The sequence below is a fragment of the Anas platyrhynchos genome, chromosome 2 (genome assembly GCF_047663525.1).
Source record: "Anas platyrhynchos isolate ZD024472 breed Pekin duck chromosome 2, IASCAAS_PekinDuck_T2T, whole genome shotgun sequence".
Classification (NCBI taxonomy): Eukaryota; Metazoa; Chordata; class Aves; order Anseriformes; family Anatidae; genus Anas; species Anas platyrhynchos.
The window spans coordinates 1,929,258-1,942,765 of NC_092588.1; positions in this window are offsets into that span (position 1 = coordinate 1,929,258).

Genomic DNA, 13,508 nt, shown 5'->3' on the forward strand with positions numbered 1-13,508 from the left:
ATAACCAAATCATGTCCTTTGGGTGAACTTTGCTCATTATAATCTCATTATAATGCCAAAACACACCTCCATCCCAAAGGATACCCACATCCAAGGTGCGACCAACGTTCACTGAGCATGTGCTATGAATTTCTGAGCCTACATCTTTAACCAAAAGTGAGAAAAATTTATACCAATCACAACAAAGACACACATGACGAGAGTCGCTCAAGCTCCACCTAAAAATAAGAAAATAGTATAAAAATGGCCCAAGAGGAGGAAAATGTGGAGGGAAGGCAGCATCACAGACAAACTGGAAGGACATCTTTGACTTCTGGGATCAGTCAACGTGCCAAACCTATCTTCCCTCCATAGGGACACTTATTGGGTGAGATTCAAACTCTTGCTTATACCAAGTGCTTCCCCGAGAAACCTAACATTCTCTATAGAGTTGTTTCCTAAGTTAACACTTGTGTAGTTGGTTGTGTTTGTCATATTCTTGGTACTTGCACATTCTTTGCAAGAGAAGGGTGGCATCAAAATGCATCACACAGTGAGAAGGGAAGAGCGAAGCAAGGATGCAGCCCAAGGCCAAAACGTGCAATCAGATGGGAGAAGAATGTAGCAGGGAATGGGAGAGAGGAGGAGCGGAGGATCAGAGTCATTTTTGGAGAGATATGGAAAAGCAAGAGAAGGACTGTAAAGAAAGCTTATCTCGTTCCTGCCTGTTCTCCCACTGCCGTCAGGATTATGCAAATGAATCATTCAAGTAGATTTCCCTGGTAATTAAAAACTCTGCTCTTTTTAATTAAACTTTCCCTCCAGACTGTGGTGGTTTTTTTTTTGTTCCCCCTCGAGAGACTAATCTTCACAAGGCTTTTATTTTTTTATTTTTTTTTTTTTCTTTCCCCGCCTTCTCTTTCTCTTTTCCTTCAAAATCGTCAAGACCCATCATAACATGACTTCAAGACCGAGTTAAATGAGAACTTGCTGGAGAACAAAAAGGGGAAAACTTTGAATCCAAGCTGTGGCAGGAAGTCAGAATAACTTAAGAGCGTTGGGTTGAGCAAACTGGCTTAAAAGCTTGTGCGAAGGAGCAAAAATAAAACATGAGAGGGAAAGCAAAGAAAGGTTGAATAAAACAAACAAAAACCGTGAGTTGGAGTGCTTGTATTGCTTGAGCTTTGGCTGGTAGGAATTCTGCAAGCAGATATAAATAGTAGCCTGTCTGTAATGAACGGAAGATGCTGGGAGCTGATGGGTAGATACTCTGTTGGCTGAAACTGAGTTCCCTACCACCACAGCTCAGTTTGGAGGGTAATTGCACTCCCTACAACACTCTCTGAAGCCCCGGCAAGCAGCACACAGTGGGTTGGGGTCCTGGGTGGGTGCTGACTCAGGGCAAGACCCTGAACAAGGCAAGATTTTCTCACAAATGAACCAAGATCTACTCCCCTCTCGGAAATTACAGCTTCCCACCAGTGCAGAAAGAAGATCTAATGGTGACTAACCACAGCTAGGTACTCCTCTAAGGAAATGCAGCGCTCTTCCCAGCACATGGAGGTATTTTTAGCCTTGACACATTAGCTTCACAACATAAAAGCACTCGTTCTTAACTGCTACACATTCTTCAAGTTTTATTATTTGGCTGTTTGTCTTTGTTTTCTCAGGAATTTTCGTTTTATTTTAAGCAGTCCCTCGCACAGCTTGCATCAGTGTGTGTGTGAATATAGCCACACAGACATGATGGGTAGTGGCAGACAGAATAATAAGCCCAGGGGAGGTGAATTGTTAGAGAACTGATGATGCTGTATTTGGCAGGCATTAGATGCAGTTATTAGACACATGTGGCACTTATCACACGTAGGCAATCAGAAGCAGCACTCTGTGAGTAAAATGGTTTTGAAGATCACTATTGAACTGTTTGGATTTTGTCACTTTTTCTTTTCCTCCAGATCTATTTAAGGTATATGTAGGGAGCAAGTGGAGCAAACCTTGCTCCTCTCCCTGTACCTGCCTGGCTCCTCACCTCCTTGTGGTTTTGTTTTTCTGCGGATTAACTCACATGCATGATAATTCCAAGGGGAAATATTAATGGATACTCTATCATGCCTATTAACATGCTCACTCCCAAAGCAAATACAGAAGCCAAAAGAAAGAGGTGGAAGGTTATAGGGGAGATTATCTTCTTTTCATTATGGTGCAGAAATTCTTCAGCAGACTTCTCTACTCTACTTTAAGAAAAACCATGAAAGAAAGAAAAAAACAAAAAACAACACCATTTTCCACAACAAAAGTCAGGTATTCAAATGTTTCTTCCCAATGTTGAAAAGGACAGAATGTTTCAGTGCTTCATCTGAAATTGCCTGTTTGAAATAGATCCCTTTCTTTTATCTGAAAAAAATACATTGTAAAAGTTGTAAAAGAATAAACCCAAAACAATGTGTTCTGATGTCACTAAAGCAAACTTTTCCTTTGAGCAAAACTTTTCTGTCCCAATGTGTTTCTTAGAAGATATCAACATTTCAGGGGTTATTCAATTTCAAAACTGAAAAATTAAATAACTGGTGGAATTTCCCATAAATCTGCCTGGTGCACGTTTAGTAGCAGGGACTTGCTCTGTGTGTTTGTAAATAACATTCCGGCTGCTGGTTTTACTTCTCTCTGCACCAGTGTAGAAATAGATTTTTTCTTTTGTGCAAGCTTTCCTGGGGTTATTTTCTGTGATCTCACATTGCCTTCTTGAGCCCTGATCCTTACAAAAATCTTTTGCTTTGTTCCTATTCTTCCATCCTCTCTTGATTAAAAGTCTCGTAATTTATGTTCTCTGATACATGCCTACTGCCTTCATGAGAATTAGCTGGCATAATTTATTCATTTACATTGAGAGGTTGCATCGTAGACAGAAGAGGCCAAGAAATAGGTTTACATGGCACAGCAATACGCAAAGCTGAGGTGAATTTATTTTGCCAAGGAATGAGAAAGTATGAAATCAAAGAGAGGAGGCTCCTTCAAGAAGAGTAGAAGACCCCATTCAAGTTCTATTGAAACATTTCTTAATTTCTACAGACACTGCTAAATGAGAAAATAAATTATTTTTCATGCAAAATAGGCAGAAAATAGGTTTTTCTTCACCTCTTTGCCAAGAATGAATCCTGTGTTTCCCTCGTAAGAGCAGCTGACAATAGTGGCACTTGGAAAGCAGTGAATAAAATCATGTTCTCTTTAATAAGGTCACTGCCTATTTCTGAAGATCATGGCCCATTGCTATCAGATTTGATGATGGCAGTAAAGGTGGAACTGATTAGTTTGTGATATCTTTCTCTTGCAAATCTGTAACTCTGCCTTTCTATTCCATAAATGATTTAAGATCCTTGGCTTTTAATTTAATTTTCTTCACAGTTTAAAAATTCAGGAGCAGTGGCAGGGACTAAGAATCCGATTATTAATTTCATAGAAAATCAAAAGATTACTCTTTTCTTTCATGGCCAAGTTACTGCAGACTGTGATTGAGCCAGATCCCAAAGGTTAGCAAGGTTCTGGCCTGAAAGCTCTGGGGAAAAATAAATAAATAAATAAATAAATATATTTATAAAAAAAAAAGAGAGAGAGAAAAAAAATGATGTGATTTCAGCTGTGATCTCTAGAGTCTGGGTCCCCAAGGAATATTTTGACTGCTGAACTGTAGCTTTATTACTTTTTGCCTCCTCCCTTTAAATCAAATGAAGCTGGAACCTCTTCTTGGGGAGGTAGAAGATATCTGGGGCCAGATTTAAAATTAAATATAATAATGATAATAACAATAATAATGAAAACAATTCTGCAAACAAAGATTATTGGAATATCTCTATTCCGCCACAGATTACAAAACAGCTACCACCCTAAATAATTTTGATAACTCCACACTGCAAGATAGACTTTCCCTACACAGCATGGTGCTTGCATCCTTTTATTGAACCATCCCCAGTTTGCTCCAGCGTGTATTTGTGCATTGGCAAAAAGCTTGTGGGCATCTGCAGCCCTTTCTTGTAGCTATGACATCCTGAGGTTAATGACATCTGGTCTTCTTATTCTGCTTTCCAACACCTTCAACCCTGGGATTCTCTCTGGCACGCTACAAACTATAAATTAGCATACTAGGATGTTTCTGATCTTATTCTGCTGATTTTTGTCATCTTGAATTTCACGTGGTTACCCCTGGTTACATAAATCTATTTTTTTCAAATAGAAATGGCAGGAATTTCTATTAATAAATCTTTTTCTGTTTCTCTTGGGGAAAACCAAACAGATGGGATTTATTTTTTAATCATTAACATGTTATCGAATTTTCATAACAAATAATTGCCTTGTATTTAAACAGTGTTGGAGCAAAAAGCAGGTACTCATAAGTTTCTTCTGCCAAACAGAACAACAGCATATTAAGTCCTGATCTACTTGCAGGGTCACACTACAGACAAACATTACTTAAACTAATGGGTCCTGAGGGTGCTTTTGAGATACTGAACTAGAAGCATTTGAGCTTGGAAAATGAGAATAAGAATAGGACCAGGAAGCTTCACTGTATTCCATCCTAAATAGTGACACTTCATTTTTCTTTTACAAAAGCATACTGTAGAAATCAATGAGCTTTGCTTCCAAGCTATGAAGCTTTACAAAGTGGCCAAAACTGAGACTGCAGAGTCCTTCTTCTTTGAGGCAACAAAAATAAAAATAAAATACAGCTGAGAATCTGCCCTTGATAGTGACCATGACCAAATTTTGTTGGAATAGAATAGAAGAATTTGACTTACTCTGAAGGACCTACCTGTGCCTCTCCAGTCCTGGGAAGCACTTACTGTAATTTTTAACACAATAGTGATATATCTTAGTACTGCAGTGAAATATTGGGATTAGCCCCTGGGACATACTGAGTCCATCTTATCTAAAGAGACATTGGAAGAATGAAGATGCTTTGGCTTCTTGAAACTAAATCCTGTTGAAATGGCCCTTGGAGTGGAGGATGCACATGAAACTCCTCCAGGTAATTGCACAGAAGGGGGTTTCCAGTGGCTGAGCATCCCTGGCAGTAAGTTGTACCACGTAGCGGAGCTGTTATCAAAACCTTAAATACACATGCTTTGTTTGCAGCTCAAATTCATCCCATTGGGAAATAGCATCTATATTATGTTAACTGTGCTGATGAAAGTCGTCTGTGAGACATACAATGCAGACAAACCCAGGAAATGTACCATTAAGGAACATTTGGTATAGATTTTTTTTTTTATTTCTTTTTATTTATTATTAATTATAGATTACATAGACACAGATAGTGATTACCTTCTTCTCCTTTACTGGTTACCCATCACAGCAGGAGCTTAGAGGGGAATTCACTGCAGTTCTTTTCTCTCTTGTTTTCTCTAGAAATAAGGAGCTTCTCTAGAACTAACATTTATCTATAAACTTTTCTTCAGCAATAGCTAAGAGGAGATGGCAACTTTTCCAGCACAGACAGTTGGTGGCTCTGCCCTTACAGGTCAGAAGCCATTTGTACAAAAGCAAAGTGAAGCTGACATCAGGTTTCAGATTGGGAACTCTAGAACAGATCTAAAAAGGCTGTTGATGGATTTGTTAGAGTAAAGCTTGATGGTTCTGAAGTCCAAAACAGACATAAGGGATCCTGAAATGAAAGATGAGGGTATAAAATAACCATCTGAGTATCTGGGATTGCTGGGATTGTAGCTGGTGGAGGTGTAGGTACAGCTTTGATCCTTTCAGCTGGGAAGTGTCCCTGTCTGGTGGCTGAAGAGAGCTCAGTTGGGCATTGCACCAGGTTTTCTGTGACTCTGGAGGAAGTAGAAAGTGTGTTAAACAGCTCTGGACCATACCTAAAAACATGTAGGAGTCCCTCAGCAATGGCTGATTATTAGTAACCTCCTCCAACTGAGAGAAGACAGAGGGAGGCTGAAGCTGTGGCCGTGCTTTACACTGAATTGTTTCAAAGCAGGACAGTCCCTGTGCTGTAAATGCCTGGACGTGCCTTGCTTGGCATCCAGTCTGACGCTAATAACTCAGAGCTGGACTCTTCTTGAGTTCAAAGAGTGGCTGCTTGAATGGTAACTGCTATTGGTTTTAATCTTACATGTCCCAGATGCAAGAGATGGATAAAAACACAGTGGGACCGGATGAATCACTGCCTTTCATTGAGGAAGTTGTTAGAGGAGAGGTGGGAAATGGCTTTGTTTGGTACAAGCAGAAAAGGTTTTACGTATTGCACATCCTCTGGCTTTACTAATGAAGGAAGCAGCCAGAAGTCAATTAAGCCTCTACGAACAGCCCTGCCACGACTTGCCCCTGCAGTGAGTTTGACTCTGACTGTCTCTGGGCTGTTCACTGTACAGCAAAAGGCTGTACGATGTTGTCAGAGAAAAGCAAGCAGCTATTCACATCATAGGATAATTGAGATGGCAGTCAGTAAATCTGGTCCGTGGGGATATTACATGTCTGCTCATGTCTGTACATGAAAGGATCCTCCCAGCCAAATCTCTCAGACTTTGCTCCCATTTGTGTCCTGTCAATCAGTGGCATTACCCAAACAGATGCTGCTGTGCGCTGGGGTGCCCATCCCCTGTTTAATTAGTGGTAGTGCTGCCCTAGGAAGTAAATACATCAATAGCAACTCCCCTAGCAGAAGAACAATTTAGAGAGGAGTTTGGTCTATGTCGAAACCAGGATGCAGTATCAGCACAGTGCAGACGATGGCAGCAAAGTATAAAACCAAGACAGGTAAGAAAATATCAGCTACATTTAATAAGGAGCAGGGAAACTTACTTGTAAGTTTCTGGGAAGCTGATCTTTGGGGTCCCTGATGATTGGAAGTGAGGCATTATCCATACATCTTCCTGCAGGACAGCAACTTTCCCCTTCATTGAAACAACACCTGCTAGAAAATTATTTGCTTACAGCAGTGGCTCACAATGGACATAGTGGACAGCAGAATAATTGTCCCCATGCTAGTTAACACATGCACAATCAGATCCCTGTGGAACTCATTGCCACATTATTTTCTGTTGCTAGAAGCTTGTGACTAACCAAACCATCCTCCTTTCAGAGAGAAGTCACAACTTTGGGAATATATTTGAGAACACTGTGAATTTATTTATTCCTGGACGACGATATTAATTGGTGTGACTTCTTGCCAGGGTAATTTTCCCTAGTTCTCTTGCTCCAGAAGTGCATTTTTAATTGTGGTTACTGCTTGCTCAGGAGGCAGGTGTGTAACTATGAGGTAATTGTGTGCATGTTCAGGGACCTGAGCAGTGAGTTTGGCAGGGATGCGTATGGTTTTGTACACAGGGAAGCTTATTTCTTGTCCATCTGCTGTGAAATAGAGTCTACATCCCCTTTGCATCACTTAGAAGAGCTCCTGGAGGTCCACGCTTGTACATGCCAGCTATGATTAACTGTTCCTCGTTCTCCTGGTCTCTGATAAAGGTGAGTGGGTGATTTCCCACCATCTCTAAGGCCCTGTTACCTCTTTTTCACTTGCAAAGTAACTGACCAAGTTACCTTGTGGTGGACCTCCTATCCAGAAACCTTTCTCCTATGGTGCAGGCAGAGCTCTTGCTCATGTGCATAAAACCTTTAATTAACTCTGTTCCTCCATCTGCACATCCTGGACACAGAGACTGATTTCCAAGCATGAGGAATCTTTCAGAACAGTCAGCCCTTGGTGGAAATGTATTCCTGTGGCTCAGCAGCGGGCACCAGCTTCCCCAGCCCCACCAACCCATGTACTAAGCAGCCCTGGAGCTGTCAAGTCACTTTGCATCCAGATGATGTGGGATCATCTGAAAGCTTGCTCACTGCCTGGCAACCATAATAGGTGTTAAGAGCTGCAGCGAAAGGGCTGCTTAGCTTGATAACTAACAACATACCCTGGCCTGTCTGTGTCAGTCACTGTCTGCATAATACATTTTGTCAACGGTGTGATTTTTTGAGCAATTCCCTTGTATTTTCTGCTAGGAGGCAAGAGCCAGGAAAAAGGCAGGGAGTCAGTGCAGCTCCTGCTGGAACAGGGGCTGGATTGGCTTTCTTTTTGCCAGGGAAGGAAAAAAAATAAATGTGGACTTCACTGTTACATGAAATGGGCTTCAAGCCTGTGCTGGGTACCTCATTTATTTCAAGCCAACAGGTTCAGATTGAGTAAAAGCAACTTTCCAAGAGCACTGTGGGTTCCTCATGGAAGAGACAATGGAGATGCACAAAGGCATGACCACACACTGGTGGGAACAGATAACCAGCCAGCGTGCTTCTGTGCTGGTGCAGGACAGACATGACCTCTCTGTCTCCATTCCCCACCCAGAATGCAGTGATGCTAACGCTCCTCAGAACTATTTCGGTTGTAATCACTTTAAGGGATAGGCTTTTTCTTGCCTCAGCCCTTGCTGAAGCTTGGGGGTGACTCTGTCCTACAAGCACTTGTCAGGAGTTGTTGAATCAAGGCAAAGCTGTGTTTATGAACTGAAATTTGTATGGAAGCATAAGGAATAGTTAAAGCTGAGGACTCTCAAATACTGCGTGCATACATTCAGCACTGCTAATGCTCCAGAGCTATTAAGAAATCTCTCCATCTATACAAAGGTCCCTGATTTTACTAGAGGAGGAGATAAGTGAAATACACCTGCAGAGATTTTATCTAAGCTCTTAGAAAAAGATGGGGAAAAAATCTCAACCCCTTCTCATTTCCGTGACGTTGAGAAAGCTGATCTGTGACAGAGGTGAAGGGAAGCCATGCATGCTACGAAGACAGCTCTCTGCTTGAGAAGAGAGCCTTTGTCCTGAAGGTTTTACTCACAGGAATGATATTCACCTCTTACAACTTAGGGGAGTTAATTCTGGGGAAAAACAGAGCCTGTTAGGTTCTCTCAATTGGAAGTGACTCGTCTTTTCTTATTTTAAGCAGCATGATTGTTTCCAGCTGAGCTTGCTGTCACAGCATCAGGACATCTTTTCCACCTCAACACCCAAAATTCCAGGTGCCACTTATCTGTAGATTCAGCATCGCAGTGCTGAGAGGAAGAGGAGCCACAGTGCTGCACGTGTTCCTCCTCTAGCACAGCCTAGATCTGCAGTCCTTTCCCTGTCGTATGCCCTAGCACATACTGCTCCACCACAAGCCACTGTGGAAGAGATTTTCATGGTTTGAGAGGTGGGAAAGCACAAAGCTAGTCTTGCAAATGATGCTCTGCATCTATTCTTCTCATATGAGGTGGGTATCCCTAGTTATAAGGGATACTGACACCATCAGCCACCCATGAAGTATATTTATTAACTGATGTTTAGACTACAATATCAATTATTTTTTAATTATTTTATTTTAATTGTTTTTAACTATCAATTCTCAACAGATCTCAAGTATCATCTTGTCCCTCCACTTGCTATGGCCAGGAATCACTCGTGAGTATTCAGTTCACTCAAAATACTTATTTACATCATTATTTTTCACAAAAAAAGGCTGAGCTGAGAAACAGGTACATTATAGAGACCTGATGGATTGCCGAGACTTTATGGAATGTCACCTGAAATAACTCATAACAAATAGGTGTTTATTTGTGCTGTGCAATAGAGATTACTTACAGGTTATTGCCCTGCTGTAAGTAACAAATGACGAGCATTTAAAACAAATACAAAAGTTAAATCAGCTAACATGCTTTCTGTTGCTTCTTTTAAAGGCAAAATAATAATAATAATAATAAAAGATATTTTATACATAATTTCTGAGAACGAAGAATTCTTTTTCAATGGAATGTGGGGAAAATCTGTTTCTGGGCAAGTATTAAGTGAGAAACTTTCTCCCATGGTAGAAACTACAGGTTTCACCTATAAAACCTTAAAATGCAAGCAAAAGTTTGTTTAAAGACTGGCTCTGGAAGGGATTTGCTTATTTCTAGTTCTGCAGAGCTTTCCTTCAATACTTCCAGGAATTCACACATACAAAAGAAAAAAGAAAAAAAAAAGTGATAAGAAAAGAAACAGTAATTTGGTGGGAATAATTGGGTGTTTTTCTCAGATTTTTACATTTCTAGAAAAGTCAAGTGATATAAAAAGGGAAGCTGAGGAAAGCAAGATGTCATGGAAGAGAAGATGGGGTTGAGAGTGTTGGACCAAAGCAAGTTCTGGTCAGAGCAGGAAGGGCATTCCCCTTATAGCTTTGCTCAGCTCCAAATCACTCTTCCCATCCATCCTGCCAATTAACAGGCTTTCTTAAAATCAAAGTCTGCCTTTACATCTCCCTGCCTCCAGACACTACGTAAGGTTTGTTGAGGCTATGGAGCAGGCTGGTCCTTGTGGGCTCTGTTTGCATTGCACCTAGCATACAGCTGGAACTGACAGCTCTTATTACAACTAGAAACAGTGCAAAAGGCACAGGGGTGAGGTAATTACTAAGTGCAAAGCTAAGCAAAAGCAGATTTAATCGGCAGCCCTTTGCTTCATTTAGTAATGGTGATATTTACCTTTAGTTGTGTGCAATTGCTGTCTAAGCTGGGGTTATTGAAGATAAAGGGGAAGAAAAGAAAAAAAAAACGAAAAAAAACCTCTACAAACCTCCTCCTTCTAAGCAAGGAAGTTGGAGTCACCAGGCATTTCACTTTTAAATTGCCCAGGTTCCTAGCCTTGGAGTGTTTTGAAGTGTTTCTGGCTCCTCACAAAACACAGTTTGCCACATCTGTGAAACGATGATTTTGCACACCCAGAGAGATGCTGTGATGGGTATCAGAGCACTCTTCTTTTCCATGGTGCCAGCAACAGATGGGATCTCCTAGTAAAAAACTAAAAGCCCGTATGATCAGCATGGATGTTAAGGTGTTACCAACATGTTCTGCAGATGTGGCTTTCCTACTTTGGCAGGACCCTTGCTTATGTTGGGATAATATCATTAAATTTTCCCTGAAGTGGGCCAGGAGGTGACACGTATTTTGCAGGTACTTGGGGGTTCACACATGAGCTTTTAATATATTAAGCAGTGCAGAAATGAGAACAGAAATATTCCCTGTCCTGGTGTTTCTGGCCAGTCCATGCCTCCGAGGCTTGGGTTTTGTATCGCATACACTCAAAAAAAGTGTATGCGATATCCCGTGGCAAGAATTTCACAGTTTAGCTGTGCACGGTATGAAGAAATGGACATCTTGTGCCAGAGGCCATGTCTTTGTGTAATAACTCTGGATGTAACTCGTAGGTCACGGGGGTCATCTATGCTTTCTGGTATAAAGGGAGTACGAGCAGTGCTTGGATACTCCTCTTTATTTGTTCCTGCTCTTATGCCAGAGCCTGGATGCTTAACCATGGATCAAAGCCCTGTTGTGCTCAGTGCTGAGCAAACCCAAAAGGCTTCTCCTGTAGCAGAACAACACACCAACGTGTCTAAAGGGCACTACTCCAAAACAGCTCCCAAAGAGCTTTGCAGAAACAGAGGCTTTGCAAAAAAAATGGGGGAACCATCTGCTTAAAGTCACCTAGCAGAGAAAGGAATAAATCTTGGGAGTTTCCTCTCCACCCACCTTCCCTGTACCCACAAAGAGACCACAGTTGTGCTCAGTAACACTTAAGAGCCAGTCTGCATCAAGCTTAGATCCCTTCAGCCTCCACTATCCCACAGCAGTTTTTGGACTCTCAGACATCTTAGCAGTCCCCTGAGGCTGTAATTCTTCAGTCTGGGATGCATTATTAACACTCACGTCCCAGTTAATAAATGATACTCAGCAATACGTAATAAATGAATAAATGAAAGAATATAAATGAGCTATTATTATTGGTATATCTGCATTAAGTCAGATAATTTGAATTGAAAATTCATGCATACACACATACTACTGATATACGTTAAAATTAAGCAGCACTAGAATAACAGAATCACAGGACAGAAGCGCTTCCTGATGCTCAGATGGACCCTCAAAAGAAATCTACAAGGAAACTAGGGAAAAATGCTGTTTAATATAAATGTGGTCAGTTTGTGAAGATTAGCCTCAGGGACAGAGAACAGTCCCTACAGTGATCTGTTGCCACAGACATAAACTAATTGAAGAAATAAGTACTGGCAAACTGGTGGACTTAACTAGAAAATACTGTTACATGTTATTTACTTCTAATTGTGTGTCTTTATTTTCCCTGTGTTGTACGTTCCAGAAATGAGCAGTCTTCCTAGAGTGGTTTAAGATCAACAGTTGTCTCCTGCATTCGAATAGGCAGACAAATGAATCACATCACTAACAGCCTTTGTCCTTGAATTTGCCCTCCCTGTCCCTTCAGACCTCATAAAGGGAAAAATCTTAATATTAGGGCTGCTTTATATTATTGAATATAACAAGCAAGAGACCATTCCTAGCGGTCAGTCTGGAGGGTGACACATTGCTTTGGAGGGGAAAAAAAAATGAATTATACAAGATTACCTTTGCCATTTGTCCTTGGGGACTGAGAACAGCAGCTGGCATATTTCATTTAATAGGATGGAAGTGGTCCTGCAGATGTATTTCCTCATATATTATTGTCACTGTATCACCTCAAGGTGAGCCCTTGCAAAACTCAGGAGACACCAGAGCTCTTCAGCAGTGAGGGGAATTCAGGAAAGGAACAACTTGGGAGACATTGATGAACTCTCCATGGCAGGTGATGTTCACATTCAGGAGAGCTGACTAAAAGAAGAAGGAACCTGGAGCACCATGGCCCATGCCCAAGGAAGGAGTCTGTTACCTAAGTAGAGTGGGAATAGGAAGAGATTTTTCAGTTTTCCTCTTTCTAGACTTTTGTTTCTATTTATTTCCAACTTTGAGATTCAATAAATACTCCTTTCCGGCCTCAGCATATCTGAAACCATAAATCATTTCCCACATATTATAGTTTCCCTAGGACTAGTGACTCAGTCCCGTTCTTCAAACTAGTCCAGATGGTACAGTCCTTTTCTTCAAATAGATAGCAAAATATTTTGGGGACTGGGAATTTTCTTTGTATTTAAACTTTCTACTGCCAAGATGGAAACGATACTCCACCTGGTTAAGCAAATACATTAATACTTGTCAGGCCCTTTCATTCTACAGGGAAGAATTACTAACTTGTATGAAACTGGATCTTTCTTCATGTTTCTATTAAAAATTATATATCTTTGCAATTGTAGGGGATGTAAAGCCATGTATGCACATCCTGGTTGCTCTGGGGGATCTATGGCAGTATTTCAGACCAAAGGTGAATCACATCTGTCTATATACGTGGACTGGTGGTAGGTTTCTATGACTGCAACTGCCCTTGATCCCTGCAGAACAACCTTTCTCTATTACCCAGGCAGAATAACTTCCAAACTCTATATGCGAAACTGAAAAAGGGAGACTCCATTTGTTTGTGGATGATTTGCCAAAGAAATTAAATGCACTAATATCTTGCTCGACTACAGGGCAGTCAGTGAGAAATAAATGTAAAATGGAATTGGATGATGTGCTATAAAACTATACACTGTGGGGCTCAGCTTAGTGTTTCTGTGGAGTTTATTCGAAAAGAGAAAG